Source organism: Hemitrygon akajei, chromosome 4 (genome assembly GCF_048418815.1).
Source record: "Hemitrygon akajei chromosome 4, sHemAka1.3, whole genome shotgun sequence".
Taxonomy (NCBI): domain Eukaryota; kingdom Metazoa; phylum Chordata; class Chondrichthyes; order Myliobatiformes; family Dasyatidae; genus Hemitrygon; species Hemitrygon akajei.
The window spans coordinates 190,106,971-190,130,520 of record NC_133127.1 but is presented as its reverse complement, the minus strand read 5'-3'; the positions used below and the strand labels follow the sequence as shown (position 1 = coordinate 190,130,520).

At 43.7% G+C, this 23,550-nt stretch overlaps 1 protein-coding gene across 1 annotated transcript in view; it reads left to right on the top strand.

The window, feature by feature from the left end:
- The window catches only part of pudp (pseudouridine 5'-phosphatase), a 152,369-nt gene that overhangs the window by 117,249 nt on the left and 11,570 nt on the right, over nucleotides 1–23,550 (top strand). Inside the window, exon 4 of the transcript XR_012098779.1 lies at nucleotides 11,803–11,904. The gene's annotated coding sequence lies outside the window, so the exon portion shown is untranslated. The remainder of the gene's footprint in view (nucleotides 1–11,802; nucleotides 11,905–23,550) is intronic.

Below are 23,550 nucleotides of genomic sequence, written 5' to 3'. Positions count from 1 at the left end.
GTGTTTGCCACCCCCAACCCCTGGCACTTCTTCTCTGCCCCCTGTCCCACAGTCCTCCTGCAGCTTACCACCCTCACCATTCCCAGCATCCTTTGCTCCCACTAGATTAACAAACTCGCTCTCCTCTCCACGTTGACAAATACAGTACTGTGCAGAAGTCTTAGACACATGGATATAGCATATTATTTAAAGCGGACTTCTGATTTGCATTTTCATGGGAGTGACAGACGGTGCAGAGGAACGACAGACTCCCATATAGGAACAGAAACAAGAGTTTATTCATGGGAATTCCAACGGAACATCAGTGGCTTGACTGAGTGACACGGTGAGACGAATCATTCTTGAAGCAAAATGACCCCGTGATAGCGCTAATCAGGAGTCCACTTTAGATGATCACAGAACACGGAAAACCCCTGCCGCTCACAATAAACTCGACAAGATTAATCAGAAAGCGCAAGGGCTTAACAACTCTAGATAAGACAACAATGAACAAATACAGGCGCACAGGCCTGCAGGACTCACGGGTCATACAGGTTAATTGGTCATTGTAAATTTTCCCATGATGAGGCTGGGGTTTAATCAGTGGGCTGCTGCGCAGAGCGGCTCAATGGGCCGAAGGGGCTTGTTCCGTGCTATATCAATAAATAAGTAAACCCAGGGAGAACATATAAACTCCTCGCAGATAGAGGCAGGCGGGGCTTGAATCCCGATCACTGATCTCTGGTGCTGAAAAGTGTTGTGCCAAATGCCATTCTAATTTGCTGTTACCTGACCCAGATACAAGAGTGCCTTATACATCAGTATTAATTACCCACCCCCTGCTGAGTGTTAAAATAAATATAACGTAGATTTTATTTTCTAAAGGGATTATAAATGTAGCCCAGCCATATGAATATAGAAGGGATATTGCATCAAATTTCATTATTCATACACTCTTAGCAATGCGTTCCATAAATATTTGATGTGTGACTTATGATATGTTTTACCTTATTAAGCTCTTCTGAATCTATAAGCTCTCTGCTTGTAATATTACTACTGAAAATTTCCATCAGAATGACAAATTCGTATTTCCAAGAGAGTGGAAGAAATGGAATAAAAATTACTGAGTTGAAGAATAAAAGATGAAACGATTGATAATAAACTGATAAGGTTCTGAGATCAAGGCCTATTTTAAGACTTGAGGCTTGTACTCACTGGAGTTTAGAAGAATGAAGGGAGGGGTCTCATTGAAACCTGCCGAATATTGAAGGGCCTGGATAAAGTATGCATATGTGGAGAGGATGTTTCCTATAGTGGGGGAATCTAAGACTCAGAATACAAGGAAATCCCTTTAAAGCAAAGATGAGGAGGAATTTCTTTAGCAAGAGTGTGGTGAATCTGTCACTTCTCCGGCCTTCTCCTCCCTAGCGAGCCCAAATTCAAAGTCGAGAAACAGCACCTCATATTCCAGTTGGGTAGTCTAAAAGCCAAGTTCATGTACCCTACCACTCTTGCGATTCTTTCTGTCTCTTTCTAGCCCAGGGAGTCTCACAGATACCCTTCTTTCTGAGCCATACTCTCCAGTCACCCATCACCCATCTCCCAGTCTCTATTCCTCATACTTCATCTGCCCATCACCCAGACCCACCCATCCCACTGCTCCCCTCCCCCCACTGTTCCCATATTTGACTCCTTGCTCACCTAATTGGTCACATGTTCTCTCTTCTTCTCCAATCAGATGTCTAGTCCTTTGTTGTCTCCACCAATCACCTCCTGGCTTCTGTCATTATTACCACCATTCCCTTCAGCATGACTTCAACTGGCAATCAACCTCTTCTCCCCTGGATCCACCTTTTACCTGCCAGTTCTTATTGGTGTCATATAATATTACAGCACAGAAACATGCTCTTTGACTCTTAGAGTCTATGCCAAACTCTTATTCTGCTTAGAACCATTGACCCACACCCGGACCATAGCCCTCCATTCCTCTCCCATCCATGTACTTCTCCAAACATCCCTTAAATGTTGAAATCAAACTTGCGTCCACCACTTCTTGGCAGTTCGTTCCACAGTCTCATCACCGTCTGAGTGAAGACGTTCCCCTTTAGGGTCCCCTTAAACATTTCACCTTTCACTCTTAAGTCATGACCTCTAGTTGTAGTCCCACTAAACCTCAGTGGAAAAAGCTTGTTTCATATACCCCTCAAAATGTTGTACACCTCTATAAAATCTCCCTTCATTCTCCCACACTCCAGGAAATAAAGTCCTAACCTATTCGACCTTTCCCTGTATCTCTGGTCCTCAAGTCCTGGCAGCATCTTTGTAAATTTGCTCTGTACCCTTTCAATCTCATTGACATCTCTCCTGTAAGTAGAGGTCCAGAACTGCCATATGATTGGCTGGTTAAATATTTTCACTAACGAGCAAGTGTGCAGGTGTACCTAATAATGCGGCCACTGCGTGTGTATTAGCCATGAAGCTGGCATTAAGATGAGCCTTCCTGTCCTTGGATTTCATTGCACCATGATCACTTGCAGAAGATGACACCGGAATGTGTCTAACACATACATATTCAGGAGATGTTTAACCTTTGAGCTGGTTTAGCACACAGATTGCTACGATACCAGGTAAAGACACTGACTCCTTTCTTGTGAACTGCTTATTAATTCCGGGAACTCACACTCAGACCGCTCTTGAAACACATTCATTGTTGCTTACTCAGTGGGATTCCTTTTTTTTGGTCGCTGCCTTCATTCAAATTAACATTTCACTCACCCATCTGATATCTTAACTGTAGGAGAAAGGTCGGAATGTACTTGCTAATTTAGCAATGCTGCATGTAGCATTGCTGCAAAGGACCCTTTTGGCCCTGTGAGCCAGGCCAACCAAGCAACCCACAACAACTCCAATTAACCCTAACCTAATGGCCAATTAATGTCCCCGGTACATCTTTGGACTGTGGGAGCTTCTGGTGGGAGGGGGGGGGGGGAGAGAACCCACACATTCCATGGGGACGACGTACAGAGACTCCTTACAGAATGGTGCTGGATTTGAACCCCAAACTCCGGAATGCCCCGAGCTGTATTAACCATAGAACCATAGAAACATAGAACATTAAAGCACAGAAACGCCTTTTGGCCCTTGGCTGTGCCGAACCATTTTTCTGCCTAGTCACACTGACCTGCACCTGGCCCATATCCCTCCATACACCTCTCATGCATGTACCTGTCCAAGCTTTTCTTAAATGTTAAAAGTGAGTCCGCAAATGGCAGCTCATTCCACACTCCCACCAATCTCTGTGTGAAACAGCACCCCCCCAATGTTCCCTTTAAACTTTTCCCCCTTCACCCTTAACCCATTTCCTCTGGTTTTTGTCTCCCCTAGCCTCCGTGGAAAAAGCCTGCTTTCATTCACTCTATCTATACCCATCATAATTTTATACACCTCTATCAAATCTCCCCTCATTCTTCTACACTCCAGGGAATAAAGTCCTAACCTATTCAACCTTTCTCTGTAACTCAGTTTCTAACATTGTGCTGCCTGCCACTGTGATGCCCACGTATGTGGTTTAGATAGAAGTGATTTTTTTTAAAAAGCCTGTAACCTGCCACTTATTTAACACTGTCTCTTCTTTAAGCACTGAGTCTAGACTTACTTCAGTGGAGACGATACGGGAAGTGCTGGAAACAGTCAGCAGGCCAGCACACTGAAGAGAAAGAGAGAGAAGGGAAACTGAGGGAGAGAATTAGACATAGAAATTGAGGGAGGGAAAGAGAGAGACCATAAGACCTTAAGAGACAGAAGCAGAATGAGGCCATTTGGCCCATCGAGTTTGCCCTTCCATTCCATCATGGCTGATTTATCATCCCTCTCAACCCCATTCTCCTGCCTTCACCCCACAACTTCTGATGCCATCACTAATCTTGAACCTGTCAACCTCCGTTCTAAATATAAGTAGGAAGGTGAAAAACAGGACCTCTAGGAAGTTAATCTTTGGATTGCTGCCTGTGCCAAGTGCAAGTGAGGATAATAGGATGCTTTGGCAGAGGAATCCAAGGCTGAAGAATTGGTGCAGGGGGGCAGGGTTTTAGATTTCTGGGGAAGGTAAATGACAGGTTACAGCTGAACCTGAGGGGGGGGCAATATCTTTACGGGCAGGTTACTAGAGTTGTTGAGGAGTGTTTAAACTAATTTGGCAGGAGGATGGGAACCGGGGTGAATGGTCTGAGGATGGGGCACTTGGTATGCAAGCAGATGCAGTGTGTAGTGAGACTGTGGGGCAGGACAGACAGATAATGGGGCAAAATTGCAGTTAGTGGGGAGAGTTGATGTACATATAACATGGAGGCAAAATCGAGAAAGGTGACGAATACAGGACTGAAGGTGTTATATTTCAATAGCACAGTAAGAGATTGGCAGGTATGACGTGGGCATCACTGAGTTGTGGCTGAAAGAAGATCATAGTTGGGAGCTTAACCTCCATGGACACATTGTATTGGAAGGACAGGCAGGAAGGCAGAGGTTGGACTGGCTCCGTTGGTAAAATAAATGAAATCAAATCCTTAAAAGAGGTGACATAAGATTGGAAGTTGTAGAATCCTTGTGGGTAGAGTTAAGAAATTGCAAGTATGAAAAGACCCTGAGGGGAGGTATATACAGGCCTCTGAACATTAGCCAGGTTGTGGGATACAAATGACAGTGGGAGATAGAAAAGGCATGTCAAAAGGGCAATGTTACGATTGTCATGGGGGATTTCAATATCAGATCCGGAGAATCAGGCTGGAGTTTGTAGAATGCCCATGAGACGACATATTAGAGCAGCTTGTGGTTGAGATCAACTGGATCTTGGACTTCCTCACTAGTTATACCCAGACAGTGAAACTAGGCAAGTGCACACCAACCCTGAACACCAGCACTCCGCAGGGGAGCGTACTGAGCCCACGTCGCGACTCTGTCTTCACCCATGACTGCACTCCTGCTCATGCTGCAAACTCGGCCATCAAATCTGCAGACACGTAACAGTGATTGGCCTAATCACGAGCAATAATGAATCTGCATAAAGAGAGGAGGTGCCGAAACTGTCTGACTGGTCCGGGAACCACAACCTATCAACATCAAGAGGACAAAAGAAATGATAACTGACTTCAGGAAGGCAAGTGGTTCTGAACAAGACCCACTATTCATAAACAGTGAGGTAGTGGAAAGGATCTCCAGTTTCAAGGTTTTGGGGATGAACATCACCGAGAAACGCTCTGAGTCTGTCAACACAACTTCGATAGTAGGGAAGCACATCTCTGACTACCTGTGGTGCTTAAGGAGACCTAATCCGCCCCAGGAATTGCTGGCTAACTATTATCAATGTGCGGTAGAGAGCAAACTGACATACAGAATGACATGCAGAGTGGAACCCTAGCTGCAGCCAAACAGAACACGAAGCACTCCAATGGGTGATTCGGATGGCTCAGCGCATCACTGGGACTCAACTACTGGACCTCGATGCTCAAATCTCGATGCCTACAGCGCCCTTGTAACATCATTAAAGACCCATCCAATCCCGGACACTGTCTGTTCAATCTCCTGCCATCTGGTAGCAAGCGAGTAAGATTGAAAAACGGCTTCTTCCCAAGGGCTGTTCTGCAGCCGAACAATGCTACACCCTAGCTTGCCAATGACCTTTGAGTGTTATAGGTTATTAAAGTCGCATATAAATATGGGAATTTTGCTCAAAAGCCTTACTGCATGCACTGTGAATATCTGTTTTGCACAGTTAGCTAAAGCCAGATGCCTCAGAATTACAGTGACGTAAAGGGAACTATAGAGGTATGAGGGAAGAGCTGGCTAAAGTTGATTAGAAGGGAACGCTAGTAGAGATGACGACAGAACAGCAATGGCTGGAATTTCTGTGAGCAATTCAGAAGGCGTAGGGTAGATACATCCCAAAGCTCCAAAACCTGGGCCTCTGTACCTCTCTCTGCAACTGGATCCTTGACTTCCTCACCAGAAGACCATAGTAAGTACAGATCAAAAATAACATCTCCTCTTTGCTGACAATCACCACTGGTGCACTGGGCTTAGCCCATTGCTCTACACTCTGTACACACATGACTGTATGGCTAGACACAGCTCAAATGCCATCTATAAATTTCTTGACAACACAGCTATAGTTGGCAGAATTTCAGATGGTGCCAATGGGGCGTACAGGTGTGATCTAGATCAGCTGGTTGAGTGGCGTTGCAACAACGACCTTGCACTCAACGTCAAACTCTCGCAAATTTCTTAGATTTCCATGGAGAGCATTCTGTGGCTGCATCATCTTCTAGTATGGGGGGGGAGGGGGGTCACTGCACAGGATCAGAAAAAGCTGCAGAAAGTTGTAAACACAGCCAGCTCCATCATCTTCACTAGCCTCCCCAGCATCCAGGACATCTTCAAAAGGTGATTCTTCAGAAAGGTGGCATCCATCATTAAAGACTCCCATTACCAAGAACATGCCCTCTTCTCATTGCTACCATCAAAGAGGAGGAACAGGAGCATGAAGACACATACTCAATATTTCAGAAACAGCTTTTACTCCTCCACCATCAGATCTCTGAATGGACAATGAACCACGAACATGATCTCACTATTTTTTCTCTTTGTGCACTACTTACTTTATTTTTATATGTATGCATCTTATTGTAATTTTTAGTTTTTATTATTATGTATTGCAATATACTGCTTCCAGTATATAGCAATGATATTAAAACTGATTCTGATTCTGAGATGACGTATTCTAAAGGGAGAATAACAACCTTGGCTGACAAGGGAAGTGAGAACTAACATAAAAGCTAAAGAGAGGCATATAATCCTGCAAAGATCAGTGGGAAATTAGAGGATTGGGAAGCTTTTAAAAACCGACAGAAGGCAACTAAAAACACCATAAGGAGAGAGGAGATTAAATATGAAGGCAAGCTAGCTAATAATATAAAAGTGGACACAAACATTTTTTTCAGATATATGAAGTGTGAAAAAGAGGTGAGAGTGGATATCAGCTGGCTAGAAAATGACGCCGGAGAGATGGTAATGGGGGATGAAGAAATGGAGGAGGAACTCAGTAAGTATTTTGTGCTTGCTTTCACTGTGGAAGGTACCAGCAGTATGCCAGAAATTCAAGTGTCAGGGGGCAGAAGTGAGTGTAGTTGCTATTACTGAGGAGAAGGTGCTTGGGAAGATACAGTACTGTGCAAAAATCTTAGACACATATATTGTATAATTAGCTACGATGCCTACAAGACTTTTACATAGTCCTGTAGATACTCCACTTACTACTTTCAAAACTTTTGATTTGGTGTTAAAGTACAGATGTTGGCTAATAGCATAAATCACTATGTGATAAGGATTTTTTTCTTTCTTTCTTTACCAAACAGCTTTGATCTTGGTAGTGGGTTTAGGTTCTTTTTTTTATAAGAAAATTATTACAATTCAAATTACAATTTAATTAATGTACGTGTTTGATTATGAATATAGGATACTGTGATTGCAGGTGTGATTTAAATATAATGTATTCGGTACTAATCTATCTTTTTTTTTGATTCATAATATATATCTTCATGTACTCTGTATTCTTCAATGTGAAAATTAATAAAAATATTGAAAAAGAAAGATACTCCACTTGGACCAGATGGACTACACCCCAGGGATCTAAAAGAAGGAACTGAAGAGATTGTGGAGGTATTAGTGGTGATCTTTGAAGAATCACTAGATTCTGGAATGGTTCCGGAGGACTGAAAAATTGCAAATGTCACTCCGCTCTTTAAGAAGGGAGAGAGGCAGAAGAACAGAAATTATCAACCTGTTACCCTGACTTCAGTGGCTGGGAAGATGTTAGATGGAATCTATTATTAAAGGTGAGGTTTCGGAATACTTGGAGGCACATGATAAAATAGGCCAAAATCAGCATGGTTTTCTTAAGGGGAAATCTTGCCTGACTAATCTGTTGAAACTCTTTGTGGAAATAACAAGCAGGATAGTCAAAGGAAAGGCAGTAGATGTTGTTTACTTGGATTTTCAGAAGGCAATAGACAATAGACAGTAGGTGCAGGAGTAGGCCATTCGGCCCTTCTAGCCAGCACCGTCATTCACTGTGATCATGGCTGATCATACACAATCAATACCCTGTTCCTGCCCTCTCCCCGTATCCCTTGACCCCGCTATCTATAAGAGCTCTATCTAACTCTCTCTTGAATGCATTCAGAGACTTGGCCTCCACTGCCTTCTGGGGCAGAGCATTCCACATATCCACCACTCTCTGGGTGAAAAAGCTTTTCCCGCATCTCTGTTCTAAATGGCCTACCCCTTATTCTTAAACTGCGGCCTGTAGTTCTGGACTCACCCATCAGCGGGAACATGCTTCCTGCCTCCAACGTGTCCAATCCCTTAATAATCTTATATGTTTCAATCAGATCCCCTCTCATCCTTCTAAATTCCAGTGTATACAAGCCCAGTCGCTTCAATCTTTCAACATATGACAGTTCCGCCATTCCGGGAATTAACCTTGTGAACCTACGCTGCACTCCCTCAATAGCAAGAATGTCCTTCCTCAAATTTGGAGACCAAAACTGCACACAATACTCCAGGTGGGGTGTCACCAGGGCCCTGTACAACTGCAGAAGGACCTCTTTACTCCTATACTCAATTCCTCTTGTTATAAAGGCCAGCATGCCATTAGCTTTCTTCACTGCCTGCTGTACCTGCATGCTTGCTTTCACTGACTGATGTACAAGAACACCTAGTTCTTGTTGTACTTCCCCTTTTCCTAATGACTCCATTTAGATAGTAATCTGCCTTCCTGTTCTTGCCACCAAAGTGGATAACCTCACATTTATCCACATTAAACTGCATCTGCCATACATTTGCCCACTCACCCAACCTGTCCAAGTCACCCTGCATTCTCATAACATCCTCCTGACATTTCACACTGCCACCCAGCTTTGTGTTATCGGCAAATTTGCTAATGTTACTTTTAATCCCTTCATCTAAATCATTAATGTATATTGTAAACAACTGCGGTCCCAGCACCGAACCTTGCGGTACCCCACTGGTCACAGCCTGCCATTCCAAAAGGGACCCGTTAATCGCTACTCTTTGCTTCCTGTCAGCCAGCCAATTTTCAATCCATGTCAGTACTCTGCCCCCAATACCATGTGCCCTAATTTTGCCCACTGATCTCCTAAGTGGGACTTCATCAAAAGCTTTCTGGAAGTCCAGGTACACTACATCCACTGGCTCTCCCTTGTCCATTTTCATAGTTACATCCTCAAAAAACTCCAGAAGATCAGTCAAGCATGATTTTCCCTTCATAAATCCATGCTGACTCGGACTGATCCTTCTACTGTTATCCAAATGTGTTGTAATTTCCTCTTTTATAATTGACTCCAGCATCTTTCCCACCACTGACGTCAGGCTAACCGGTCTATAATTCCCTGTTTTCTCTCTCCCTCCTTTCTTGAAAAGTGGGACAACATTAGCCACCCTCCAATCAGCAGGAACTGTTCCTGAATCTATAGAACATTGGAAAATGATTACTAATGCATCCACAATTTCTAGGCCTTTGATAAAGTGCCACATATGAGGCTACTCAACAAGGTAAGAGCCCCTGATATTACAGGAAAGATACTAGCATGGACAGAAGATTGGTTGAGTGGCAGGAAGTAAAGACTAGGAATAAATGGGGCCCTTTCTGGTTGGCTGCCAGTGCCTGGTGATCAAACACGAGGAAATCTGCAGATGCTGGAAATTCAAACAACAACACACACAAAATGCTGGTGGAACACAGCAGGCCAGGCAGCATCAGTGCCTAGTGATGTTCCCCAGGGGTCAGTGTTGGGACCGCTCTTTTTCATGTTATATGGCATTGATTTGGACGATGGAATTGATCAGAATCAGAATTAGTTTTAATATCACCAGCATATGTTGTGAAATTTGTTAACTTTGCAGCAGCAGTACAATGCAATACATGATAATATAGAAAAAACAGCGAATTAGAGTAAGTATATATATATGTGTGTGTGTGTATGTAACTATATGTATATAAAAAAATAAAATACTGTAGTAAAATTAAATAAGTAGTGCAAATCAGAAATAAAAGTAGTGAAGTAGTGTCCATGGGTTCTATGTCCATTCAGAACTCAGTTGGCAGAGGGGAAGGAGCCGTTCTTGAATCACTGAGTGTGTGCCTTCAGGCTTCTGTACCTTCTTCTTGATGGTAATAATGAGAAGAAAGCATGTCCTGGGTGGTGGGGTCCTTGATGATAGATGCTGTCTTTTTGAGCTCCATGAAGATGTCTTGGATACTATGGAGGTTAGTGTCCATAATGGAGCTGAGTAACTTAACAACTCTCTGCAATGTACTTCGATCCAGGGCAATGGCCCCCTTATACCAGATGGTGATACCATATAACCATATAACAATTACAGCACGGAAACAGGCCATCTCGGCCCTTCTAGTCCATGCCGAACGCTTACTCTCACCTAGTCCCACTGACCCGCACTCAGCCCATAACCCTCCATTCCTTTCCTGTCCATATACCTATCCAATTTTACTTTAAATGACAATACCGAACCTGCCTCTACCACTTCTACTGGAAGCTCGTTCCACACAGCTAACACTCTCTGAGTAAAGAAATTCCCCCTCGTGTTACCCCTAAACTTTTGCCCCCTAACTCTCAACTCCTGTCCTCTTGTTTGAATCTCCCTCACTCTCAATGGAAAAAGCCTATCCACGTCAACTCTATCTATCCCCCTCATAATTTTAAATACCTCTATCAAGTCCCCCCTCAACCTTCTACGCTCTAATGAATAAAGGCCTAACTTGTTCAACCTTTTCCTGTAACTTAAGTGCTGAAGCCCAGGTAACATTCTAGTAAATCTTCTCTGTATTCTCTCTATTTTGTTGACATCTTTCCTATAATTTGGTGACCAGAATTGTACACAATACTCCAAATTCGACCTTACCAATGCCTTGTACAATTTTAACATTACATCCCAACTCCTATACTCAATGCTCTGATTTATAAAGGCCAGCATACCAAAAGCTTTCTTCACCACCCTATCCACATGAGATTCCATCTTCAGGGAACTACGTACCATTATTCCTAGATCACTCTGTTCTACTGCATTCTTCAATGCCCTGCCATTTACCATGTATGTCCTATTTGGATTATTCCTACCAAAATGTAGCACCTCACACTTATCAGCATTAAACTCCATCTGCCATCGTTCAGCCCACTCTTCTAACTGGCCTAAATCTCTCTGCAAGCTTTGAAAACCTACTTCATTATCCACAACGCCACCTACCTTAGTATCATCTGCATACTTACTAATCCAATTTACCACCCCATCATCCAGATCATTAATGTATATGACAAACAACATTGGACCCAGTACAGATCCCTGAGACACACCACTAGTCACCGGTCTCCAACCTGACAAACAATTATCCACCACTACTCTCTGGCATCTCCCATCCAGCCACTATTGAATCTATTTTACTACTTCAATATTAATACCTAACGATTGAACCTTCCTAACTAACCTTCCGTGTGGAACCTTGTCAAAGGCCTTACTGAAGTCCATATAGACAACATTCACTGCTTTACCCTTATCAACTTTCCTCGTAACCTCTTCAAAAAATTCAATAAGATTTGTCAAACATGACCTTCCACGGTATAGCCAGTTAGAATACTCTCCACGGTAATCTGTAGAAATGTGCAAGTGTTTTAGGTGACATACCAAATCTCCTCAAACTGCTGATGAAATATAACTGCTGTCTTACTTTCTTTATAGCTACATCGATGTATTGAGACCAGGTTAGGTCCTCAGAGATTTTGACACCCAGGAACATGAAGTTGTCCACTCTCTGCATTTCGGATCCCTCTATGAAGACTGGTGTGTATTTTCTCGTTTTATCCATTCTGAAGTCCACAATCACCTCTTTAGTCTTACTGACGTTGTGTGCAAGGTTGTTGCTGCTAGTTTATCTCACTCCTGTACGCCCTCTTGTCACCATCTGAGATTCTGCCAATAATGGTTATATCATCAGCAAATTTAGAGATAGTATTTGAGCTGTGCCTAGCCGCACAGTCATGGGTACAGAGAGAGTTGAGCAGTGGGCTACGCACACACCCCTGAGGTGCGCCAGTGCCGATTGTCAGCGAGGTGGAGATGTTTTTTCCAATCCACACAGATCAGTACTGTAGGAATGATGGTGTTAAACACTGAACTGTAGTCAATTAATGTCATTCTGACAGAGGTATTGGTATTGCCCAGGTGATCCAAGGCCACATGGAGAGCCAATGAAATCATGTCCACCATTGTTTTGTGGCCAGATTTGCAGATGATTCAGAGAGAGGTGGTGGGGCGGGTAGTGTTGAGGAAGCAGGGAGTCTGCACAAAGATTTAATCAGAATGGGGAATAAAGCAGCGATGGAATATATTGTCGGGAAGTGTACGGTCATGCACTTTGGTAGAAGGAATAAAGGCTATTTTCTAAATGGGGAAAATATTTAAAAATCTTGGGAGTCCTTGTGCAGGATTCTCTAAAGGTTAACTTGCAGGTTGAGTTAGTGGTAAGGAAGGCAAATGCAATGTTTGTATTAGAATATTAGGACTAGAATATTAGAGCAAGGATGTAATGCTGAGGCTCTATGACACATTGGTGAGACCGCACTTGGAGTATTGTGAGCAGTTTTGGGCCCCTCGTCTAAGAAAAGATGTGTTGGTGTTGGTGAGGGTCCAGAGGACATTCTGGAGAATGATTCTGAGCATGAAGGGTTAATGTATGAGGAGCATTTAATGGTTTTGGGCCTGAACTCACTAGAGTTCAGAAGAATGAGGGGGAACTCACTGAAAACTATCCAATATTGAAAGGACTAGATAGAAGGGAAGGGGAGAGGATGCTTCCTATAGTGGGGGTGTCTAGGACCAGAGGGGGCAGCCTCTGAGTAGATGGACATCCATTTAGAACTGAGATGAGGAGGAATTTCTTTAGCCAGAAAGTAGTGAATCTGTGGAATTCTTTGCTGTAGACGGCTGTGCAAGTCAAGTCATTGGGTATATTTAAAGCAGATATTGATAGGTTCTTGAATAATCAGGGCACTGAAAGTTACAGAGTGAAGGTAGGAGAATGGGTTTGATCCGGATAATAAATCAGTCATGATGGAATGGTGGGGCAGACGCGGTGAGCTGAATGGCTTAATCCTGTTCCTATGTGTTATGGTCTTATCAGTTGAAAAAAATTCCTCGTCACCTCTGATCTAAAGGGACGTCCTTGTATTCTGACGCTGTGCCTTCTAGTCGGAGAATCCCCCACTATAGATTTCAAAATTCGATAGAAAGAGAAACTGAGGGGCGGGGGGGGGGGGGGGTGGGGAGAGAGAGAGGGGAGAGAGAGAGCGAGAGAGAAACTGGGGAGGGGGAGAGAGAGAGAGAGCACTAAAGGTTTCAATATTCGATAGAAAGAGAAAAGGGGGGGGGGAGAGAGAGAGAGAGATAAACAGTCAGAGACCCCCCACTATAGATTTCAATATTTGATAGAAAGAGAAACTGATGGGGGGGAGAGAGAGGGGGGAGAGAGAGAGGGGGAGAGAGAGAGAGAGAGAGAGGAGAGAGAGAGAGATAGAGAAACAGAAACAGATAGAGAAGCAGAGAAAGATAAAGGGAGAGAAATAAACAGAGAGGCAGCAAGAGAGAGAAAGAATGAGAGAAATCACACTCAAGAGAGAGCCACCCAAATTTAAATTATTTGATTATTAACCCAAGACCTGGGTCATTGATCACAGATATGAGTTCAATTCCCAGCTGAAAATTTTAAATTCAAGTAATTAAATAACTCAAGGATTAAGAGCTAATCTTGCTTCTGGTAATCCTAAAGATACTGAATTGTTGTTCAAAACCCAACTGGATCATTAATAAATCAAAACGAGAAAGTGCTGGAAACACTTGGATGACAGAGTGGCGGAGCTGGTAAGAGTTGCTGTCTCACAGCATGACAGACCTGGCTCCAATCCTCACTGTGGCTGCTGCCTGTGTGGAGTTTGCAGGTTCTCGCTGTGACTGTGTGGGTTCTATATGAGTGATCTAAGTTTCCAGCCACATCCCACAAAAGAAGTGAGTTGGCAGATTGATTGGTAAGGGGGTTAATGGATATGGGAGAAAGGTGGGAGAATAGAGTTGAAAAAATATCAGCCTTAATCAAATGACTCTTTGTGCTGAATGCTTTCTGCTCCTATATCTTATTGATAAACCATTCAAACTGGCACCTTTACAAGTAGCTCTCTGCATATCTACTCTTTGCTTTTAACTAGAGGTTTATACAGTTTCAACATTACTTTGTGGTTCTTGAACTCAGTTTCCCGATTAATGAAGGCCAGCACAATATACACCTTCTTCATCGACTTGCACAGCGACTCTGAAGGACCCATGGACGTGGACCCCAAGATCCCTCTGTTCCTCCACACTCAGAATCTTACCGTTGACCTCGTACTCTTCCATCAAGTTTGATGATCTCCATCTGTCTCTTTACAATGTCCGGATTGAATTCCATCTGCCACTTCTCCACCCAGCTCTGCATCTGCAACCTGTCTACATCCAGTTGTAACTTATGACAACCTTCGGCACTATCCACAACATTGACTCAGCCAGCACTTGGTGCATAGCTTTCTCTCCCTTGGTGAGTGCACATCCATAATCTGAGCAGATGTCCATGACCTGGACTGAAGATCCATGGCATCCTCTTTTGCCACGATGAGGCCACGCTCAGGTTGGAAGAGCAACACCTCATATTCTGTCTAAGTAGCCTCCAACCTGATGGCATGAACATTGATTTCTCCTGCTTCTGGTAGTTTTTCCCCTCCCCCTTCCCTCTTCTTCATTTCCCCACTCTGCCCCCACTCTTAGCTTTTCTCCTCACCTGCTTATCACCCACCCCCTGGTGCCCCTCCTCATTCTTTTTCTCCCAAGGTCTACTCTCCCCTCCTATCAGATTCCTTCTTCTCCAGCCCTTTATCTTTTCCATCTATCACCTCCCAGCTTCTCCACTCAACCATCCTCCTCCCCACCCACCTGACTTCAGCTGTCACCTTCTAGCTTATATTCCTTCCTCTCCCCCACCTTCTTATTCTGTATCTCCCCCCCCACTTTCTTATTCTGTATCTTCCCCCCTCCTTTCCAGTCTTGATGAAGGTTCTCGGCCCAAAACATTGACTGTTTATTCATTTCCATGGATGCTGCCTGACCTGCTGAGTTCCTCCTGCATTTTGTGTGTATTGCTCTGGAGTTCCAGCATCTGCAGAACCTCTTGCGTCCATAGCCTCATTCCATTGTTGGGAAATGGAGAGGGAATGTGGTCTTGTGAGCTTAGAACTTAGGACAGTCCAGGAACAAGCCCTTCAGCTCGTGATATCTGCAGCGATCTCAATGTTGAATTAAACTATATCCCTTCTGTCTGTACAGAAGCCATGTCTCATGATTTCCTGCACATTCATATGTCAGTCTAACAGCCTTGACAACACCACAATTGTACTGGCTTCCACACCTACTCCTGCAGCTCATTCCAGAACACACCACTCTGTGTAAAAAGCTTGTTTCACACATCTCCTTTAATCCCCCCAACCCCTCCACACACCTCCCACCTTAAATACATTTGACATTTCAATCCTGGGAAATACACTCTTATATCTACTCTGTCTACGCCTTTCATAACTGTACAAACTTCTATCAGATCTGCCAGTGGTTCCTGCACTTGAGAGGAAACAACCCATGTTTGTCCTGCCTCTCCCTGTAGCTCACAACCTCTAATCCTGGCAGTGTCCTGGTGAACCTCTTCTGTAGCCTTTTCAAAGCCTCCAGATCCTTCCTGTAATGGAGTGACCAGAATTACACAAAGTAATCCCCACCTTGTAGATGCCCCCCGACTTCACCACTACATAATGTTACTTTGAACATAGAACAGTACAGGCCTTTCGGCCCACAATGTTGTCCTGATCTTACAAGCTCCCTAAGATCAATCTAACACTTCCCTCCCACATAGCTTACTTATTTAAAGCTCATCACTCCTACTGAGGCATAGGCCACTGACAGTAACTTGCTAGAGTCCTCTTTCCTAAACAAGCCTTTCAAGTTGTCCCTCGTTGTAGCTCATCTTCTTGTCTTCTAGGCGAAGATTCTTTCTCTCTCAGGGCTGAGATCTTTGGAGCTTCTGTTGGTGTTTCTGTAGCTCAGGGTTTTTTTAATGGAATGGGGTTGCTAGCCCCATGGTCAACCTTCCTCCTTTTGCAGGTTCCACACAGCTGTAGCTCAACAAACCGTCTTTCAAGTTCAATGCAGTCTCCTCTTTCTCAAGTTAGGACAGAACAGTGATGGATCTGGTTGCAACATAACATTCCGCTTCTCTTATGATGAGATTTCCTCACCACTGGAACCTGCTCTCTTCTCATTACTGCCACTGGGGAGGAGGTACAGGAGCCTGAAGACACACACTCCTCGACTCAGAAATATCTTCTTCCACTCCACCATTGTCCATGTACGTTATCTCATTATTACTTTGTTTTTGCATAATTTATTTATCTTTGTGATTTTTTTGATGTTTTTGCACTGTACTGTTGCTGCTGCTTGCTTCTGTGGTTTGCATGATTTGATTTTTTTCTCTTTTGCTTTGCATTGGGTATTGGTCTTTCTTATTTTAATTAGGTTCTTTTCGGTTTCTTGCTTGTTGGCTGCCTGTAAGCAGACAAATCTCAAGGTTGTCATTCTTTGATAATAAGTGTACTCTGAATCATTAAATCTATTGCTATCACAAAAAAATAAACAAATTCAACGGGCGACGCCATTGCCATCACCCTCCATCTGGCCCTAACCCACCTGGATAAAAAAGACATTTATGTTCGAATGCTGTTCATAGATTTCAGTTCAGCATTCAACACGATCATTCCTCAGAAACTGATTGGAAAGCTGAGCCTACTGGGCCTGAACACCTCCCTCTGCAACTGGATCCTAGACTTCCTGACTGGGCGACCTCAGTCAGTCCAGATTGGTGGCAGCATCTCCAACACCATCACACTGAGCACGGGGGCCCCCCAGGTCTGTGTGCTCAGTCCACTGCTGTTCACTCTGCTGACCCATGACTGTGCTGCAACACACAGCTCGAACCACATCATCAAGTTCGCCGATGACATGAATGTGGTGGGTCTTATCAGCAAGAACAACGAGTCAGCTTACAGAGAGGAGGTGCAGCGGCTAACGGACTGGTGCAGAGCCAACAACCTGTCTCTGAATGTGAACAAAACAAAAGAGATGGTTGTTGACTTCAGGAGGGCACGGTGCGACCACTCCCCACTGAACATCGACAGCTCCCTGGTAGAGATCATAATGAGCACCAAATTTCCTGGTGTTCACCTGGTGGAGAATCTCACCTGGTCCCTCAACACCAGCACCATAGCAAAGAAAGCCCAGCAGCATCTCTACTTTCTGTGAAGGCTGAGGAAAGTCCATCTCCCACCCCCCATCCTCATCACATTCTACAGGGGTTGTATTGAGAGCATCCTGAGCAGCTGCATCACTGCCTGGTTCGGAAATTGCACCATCTCGGATCGCAAGACCCTGCAGCAGATAGTGAAGTCAGCTGAGAAGATCATTTGGGTCTCTCTTCCCGCCATTACGGACATTTACACTACACGCTGCATCCGCAAAGCAAACTGCATTATGAAGGACCCCACGCACCCATTATACAAAATCTTCTCCCTCCCGCCATCTGGGAAAATGCACCGAAGCATTCGGGCTCTCATGACCAGACTATGTAACAGTTTCTTCCCCCAAGCCATCAGACTCCTCAATACCCAGAGTCTGGACTGACTGCCTTCTACTGTGCCTATTGTCTTGTTTATTATTTATTGTAATGCCTGCACTGTTTTATGCACTTTATGCAGTCCTGGGTAGGTCTATAGTCTAGTGTAGTTTTTTTCTGTGTTGTTTTTACGTAGTTCAGTGTAGTTTTTATACTGTTTCATGTGGCACCATGGCCCTGAAAAACATTGTCTCGTTTTTACTGTGTACTGTATGATCGAAATGACCATAACCGACCATAACTGTACAGTTATGGTCGAAATGACAATAAAAGGTGACTTGACTTGACTTGACTTGATAACAAATCCGATTCTGAAAATGCATCACCGTAGACTTACCAGGATTAAATTTCATCTGCCATTTCTTTGCCCATTTTATCAGCTGATCAATATCTGTCTTCAGCCAAATACTGTCCTCACTATCAACAGCTTCGTAGATCTTCATGCCTACTGAGAATTCCAAACAGCTCCTGCATTCAAAGCAATACACACGAAATGCTGAAGGAACTTGTGTGTGTTGTTTTACATTGCCAGCACCAGCAGGCTTTCTCGTGTCTATGATCATCAACATTCAGTCCAGCTCGTTATCGTATCTCACAGTTTAATGAAGTTCCACGCACAACACGCTGGAAGAACTCAGCAGGTCGGGCAGCATCCGTGGAAACGAGCAGTCAACGTTTCGGGCCGAGACCCTTCATCAGGACTCAGCCCGAAACACTGACTGCTCGTTTCCACGGATGCTGCCCGACCTGCTGAGTTCCTCCAGCGTGTTGTGCGTGTTGCCTTGACCCCAGCATCTGCAGAGTATTTTGTGTTAATGAAGTTCCAGCCTGCTCGACCTCCATCCATTGTTCAGTCAAACAAGAACTGAACAATGGGATGCTGCAGTAGCGTTGCGATTCTTGTGGTGCTATTACAGCTTGAGGCATCAGAGTTCCGTTCTGGTGTCCTTTGTAAGAAAGTTTGTATGTTCTTCCCGTGTGCATGGAGTTTCCTCCCACAGTCCAAAGATACACCAGTTATTAGGTTAATTGGTCATTGTAAGTTGTCCTATGATTAGACTAGTGTTAAACAGGTGGGTTGCTGGGTGGTGTGGCTCATTGGGCCAGAACGGCCTGTTCCACACTGTATCTCTAAATCAGGGGATCCCAACCTGGGGTCCATGGACCGCTTGCTTAATGTTATTGGTCCATGGCATAAAAAAGGTGAGAATCCCTGCTCTAAATGAAAGGACACACAGGAAAATAGGAGCAGTGGACCTTATAGATAAAGATGAGGGGTGATTGATAAGTTCGTGGCCTAAGGTAGAAGGAGTCAATTTTAGAAAACACAGCACATTTATTTTTCCTACATTTATATACTTAGTCCTGCAGTCGTGGAGCATACAGATCCCTTCTTTGTAGAAGTCGGCGTCTTGGACCTCCAGAAGATGAGTTATACAATTCCCATTACATGCACGTGCAGTTCAACTCTTTGAGTGATTATGCAGAAAGTTTGAAGTTAATAACTCATCTCCTTCTACCTTAGGCCATGAACTTATCAATCACCCCTGCTGTGGACCACTTCTACAAAGAAGGGATGCGTATGCTCCACGACCGCTGGACTAAGTGTGTAAATGTAGGAGGGGACTATGTTGAAAAATAAATGTGCTAGGTTTTCTAAAATTGACTCCTTCTACCTTAGGCCACAGACTTATCAATCACCCCTCGTAGCTGAGGGAAGGAAGGCAGCCACACTGGCCTATGAAAAAAGATTAGCTGTAGGGGGGAGAATGGAGAATGGCATTTAGACAGTGCCACATTATACAGGCAGACTTTCTACTCTTTGCAACTGTGGAACCAATTTCCCCATTGATACAAACTGAATTTTGTTAGTAAAGGTATGAATTAAACAATAGCTGATTCTGCTTGACATTTGAGAAAACATTCAGTCTCTATTCTGCCTTATATTTCCATCTGATTAAGTTGAATGTTTTTCTGTTAAAGTTTATATTTTTCCATTTGTACGTCTCTATTATTGCGGAATGGGTGAAGCGAATGTTTAATGGATCCCGCTGACCTTCTGAGAAGTTTTGATTGCATTTCTTTTCAGTTTGCTACGACAAAATGATTGGCAGTGAGCTGTGCTGATGCAAAAGGAAGTGAAAAACAAAACTATTAAATATTTAGGAGAAAATACCAAAACGATTTTGTTTAAATGTGATTATGTAGATTCCCGTGTTTCCAATTATCAATATTTATAGATTCACACAAAAATGGCCATTCTGCTCTCAGCAGTCATGCTATCCCTTTGAAAACAGCATCTAATCATCCGCATTGGAGAGAGTCAACAACTTTAAGTTCCTGAGTGTTGGCAGATGGGATGCTTTGTCCTGGGCCCAGCGCATCAGAACATCAAAGTATTCATCGAGCATCAGCAGCTTTACTTTCTTAGGAGGTTAAGGAGCTTTGGCTTGTCACCAAGCACTCAAACAAACTTACAACCATATAACAATTACAGCACGGAAACAGGCCATCTCGGCCCTTCTAATCTGTGCCGATATTTCTACTTCTACAGATATACTGTTGAAAGCATCCCGACTGGTTGCATCATGGTGTTGTGCGGCAATTCAATTGTGCAGGAACATAAACTGCAGGTTACACCACAGGCTCATCCCTTCCCATCGTTCACAGGAGGCGCTGCCTCAAGAAAGCAACGTCCACCATCAAAGATCCCCACTACCTGGACCATGTCACCTTCTTGCAGGTACCACCAGGCTGGAGGTACAGATGCCTGACATCCCACAGCACCACATTCAGCAGCAGCTATTTCTCTTCGAAGTTTCAAAGATCCGAAGTACATCTATTATCATGTTATGTATGTAGTATACAACCCTGAGAATCATCTTCAGACAGCCACGAAACAAAGAAAAACATCCAACTACCATCTGCAAAAAAAAAGAACAAATCATGCAAACAGCAAAAAAAAAACACACAAACAAAAAACACAGACTATAAACCATCAAACCACAAAGTCATCGGAACAGTCCAGGAATGTTCAGTTCAGCTCAGTTCGGTTCAAAATAGCACGGTGTCGCTCGTGGACTGTCGGCTACAGAGCCAGTCTGCCCCGATCAAAATCGCACAAGATAGCAACAAGAAAGGGGCAACCAGAAACCAGAAGCACATTGTAACATAACCATTCAGTTCTTGAACCCTCTGGCACAAACCTAATCACTATCTCTGGATTGCAACGCTATGACCACTTTGACCACTCTGCACTCCAATGAGTTTTGATTTGTTTTTGTTCTAATTGTGCTTTTTCTTGTAAAAATTTTGCATTTTGTATATTTAGTTCATTTGTGTTGTGAATGCTGCTTATCTAATACGCTGTGTCTGTAATGTTGCTGCAAGCAGGTTTTTCATTGCAGCCATGCCTACTTGTATGGTAATGAACTTAACTTTGTTTTTGACTTTGATCCACTTTTTAGATGGATGTAGATAATACTTTTGAAAGGTTATGGGAGAGAGTGGGTGAGAGATATGTCTCTACCAAAGGAGGTGTAAGGTGATCCTTCCCTCTGATAGCCTACAGGTCACCGTTGGGCAAGGTGTAGCACCTGTTTAGCCACTGATCAAGGTCATGTGAAACCATGGGAGCATGTGGTGGATGGTCCTATGAGTAGCTGGTGCATATCACAAGTCCTGTTTATGTGACCACTGATGCCAGGCAGACAATCTCTGAAGGGTATTGATAATGGATGTGGTCATCTGTCTTGTCCTCCAAGAGGACCACAACCTTGTCGTGGTTTGGAGGTTTGCATGCCTCAATGACCTGGAGAAGCATGTTGGCTGGAGTCAGGGCTTCATGCTTTGGCTCTTGGTAAGGTCACCCATGGAAACAGGTCAAAGGGTAGAGGAGAAGTCACCAATCCTCCAGGTTTGGGAGTACAGCTCCTGGCTAACAACCCTGACTGGTCGAACAAAATTATTACAGAAACAGCAATGAAGAATCCTTCTACATCTGAGCGCGATGGTATTCCTGAGTCTCCATCCAGAACTTGCATGACTGACTGTAGTGAAAACCAAGAGGAAGCTACTGACATGATGAGTGCAGCCAGAGATGGAGGGCCTTCATTGCTGCCTTAAACACCAGTGGTGAAACAGTCAGTAACTCACCCACTTTGTAAAGTCACTGCCCAGAAGAAGGCAATGGCAAACCACTTCTGTAGAAAAAATTCCCAAGAACCATCATGGTGTTATGATCCAACAACAATGAATATATAATTGAGACAGGTTTTTTATAAAAAATAAAACATTTATTAAACACTGAAAAACAAACCCCCAAAAGTAAACAAACGACTAACTTAACCGGAAGTCAGCTGCGATACAGCAGCTCGAACAGTTCTTAAAGCGAGAAATGCGAACTTAATTCTTTAAAGTAGTATTGCAAAAAGTCCAAAATGATTTTCATTCAATTAAAGGAGAGGCTTTCCTTGAATTAAATCCTCTTTCACGATGTTACTGCTGATCCCAGCCTAAGTATGCTTTGCCGAGGGATTTACGATTGAAGAAAATAAAACGGCTTAAAGGCACTGACCTTTCCTTGGCGAAACTCTGCATCCAACTCTCTGTTCTTTTTTTTGCAAAGCAGGAGTTAACACGGACACAGGTTACTAATTTCTCGTGTGAAGATTAAATAAAGGTCCAACCTGCTTCACAGCCGACATCAACTTTCCTTGATCTTTCAGCTTCCCGAACTTCGACGAATCTTCACTCTCCGACTAGATTTTAACTGGCAGTATTGTAGCAAAACTGCCAGCAATAATCTTTGACTTAAGGCAGAAAGTAAAACTCCACTTTTAAATGAAACTGCATCATAACATCGAAATATGCAGCAACATGGAGTCACTGAACGAATTCAACCACGAACTGCCTCCGTCACAGGGCAGGGTTCTCCTTTTATACCTTGTTGAAAAAAACTATCACATGACCTCTCACTGGCGGGAAAATGACGTCACTCCACCATCACAAGACCATTACCTCATGCTCAGCATAGCATCAATTACATTGCGGTTACGTGACAGGTACAAGATACCCACGGGTACGTAACAATGGTCAAAGAACATGATCGCTTACGTCATACGGCACGGCTCATAATGATGATGTCTTGCACTGTACTGTTACCCCAAAACAAGTTCATGACATTTCCTGAGAGAAACAGCATCAACTGTTTATTCCTGACCTACTGGGTTCCTCCAGTATTTTGTGTGTGTTGCTTGAAATCACACAGGTCAAACAAGGTAAAACAATAATGGAAAGCAAAATAAAGTGTAACAACTATAGAAAGTGTAGTGCAGGTAGACAATAAGATGAATAGTCTTATAATAACAGGGTAGAAGCTGTCCCTGAACCTGGTGGTACATGGTTTCAAGCTTTTGTATCTCCTGCCTGATGGGAGTGGGAAGAAGACAAGAGGGAAGGTCTGGGGTGGGTTTATACTGGCTGATATGGGAAAGCAGTGAGAGGTATAGACAGAGAGGGGAGGCTGGTTCCCATGATGTGCTGAGCTGGGTCTACAACTCTGCCGTTTCTTGTGGTCATGGGTGGAGCCGTTAACATAGCGAGCTGAGGTGCATCTGGATATGATGTTCTCTATGGTACAATGATAGCTATTGTCGAGTCTCAGAGAGGGCATGCCAAATTTCTTTAGCTTC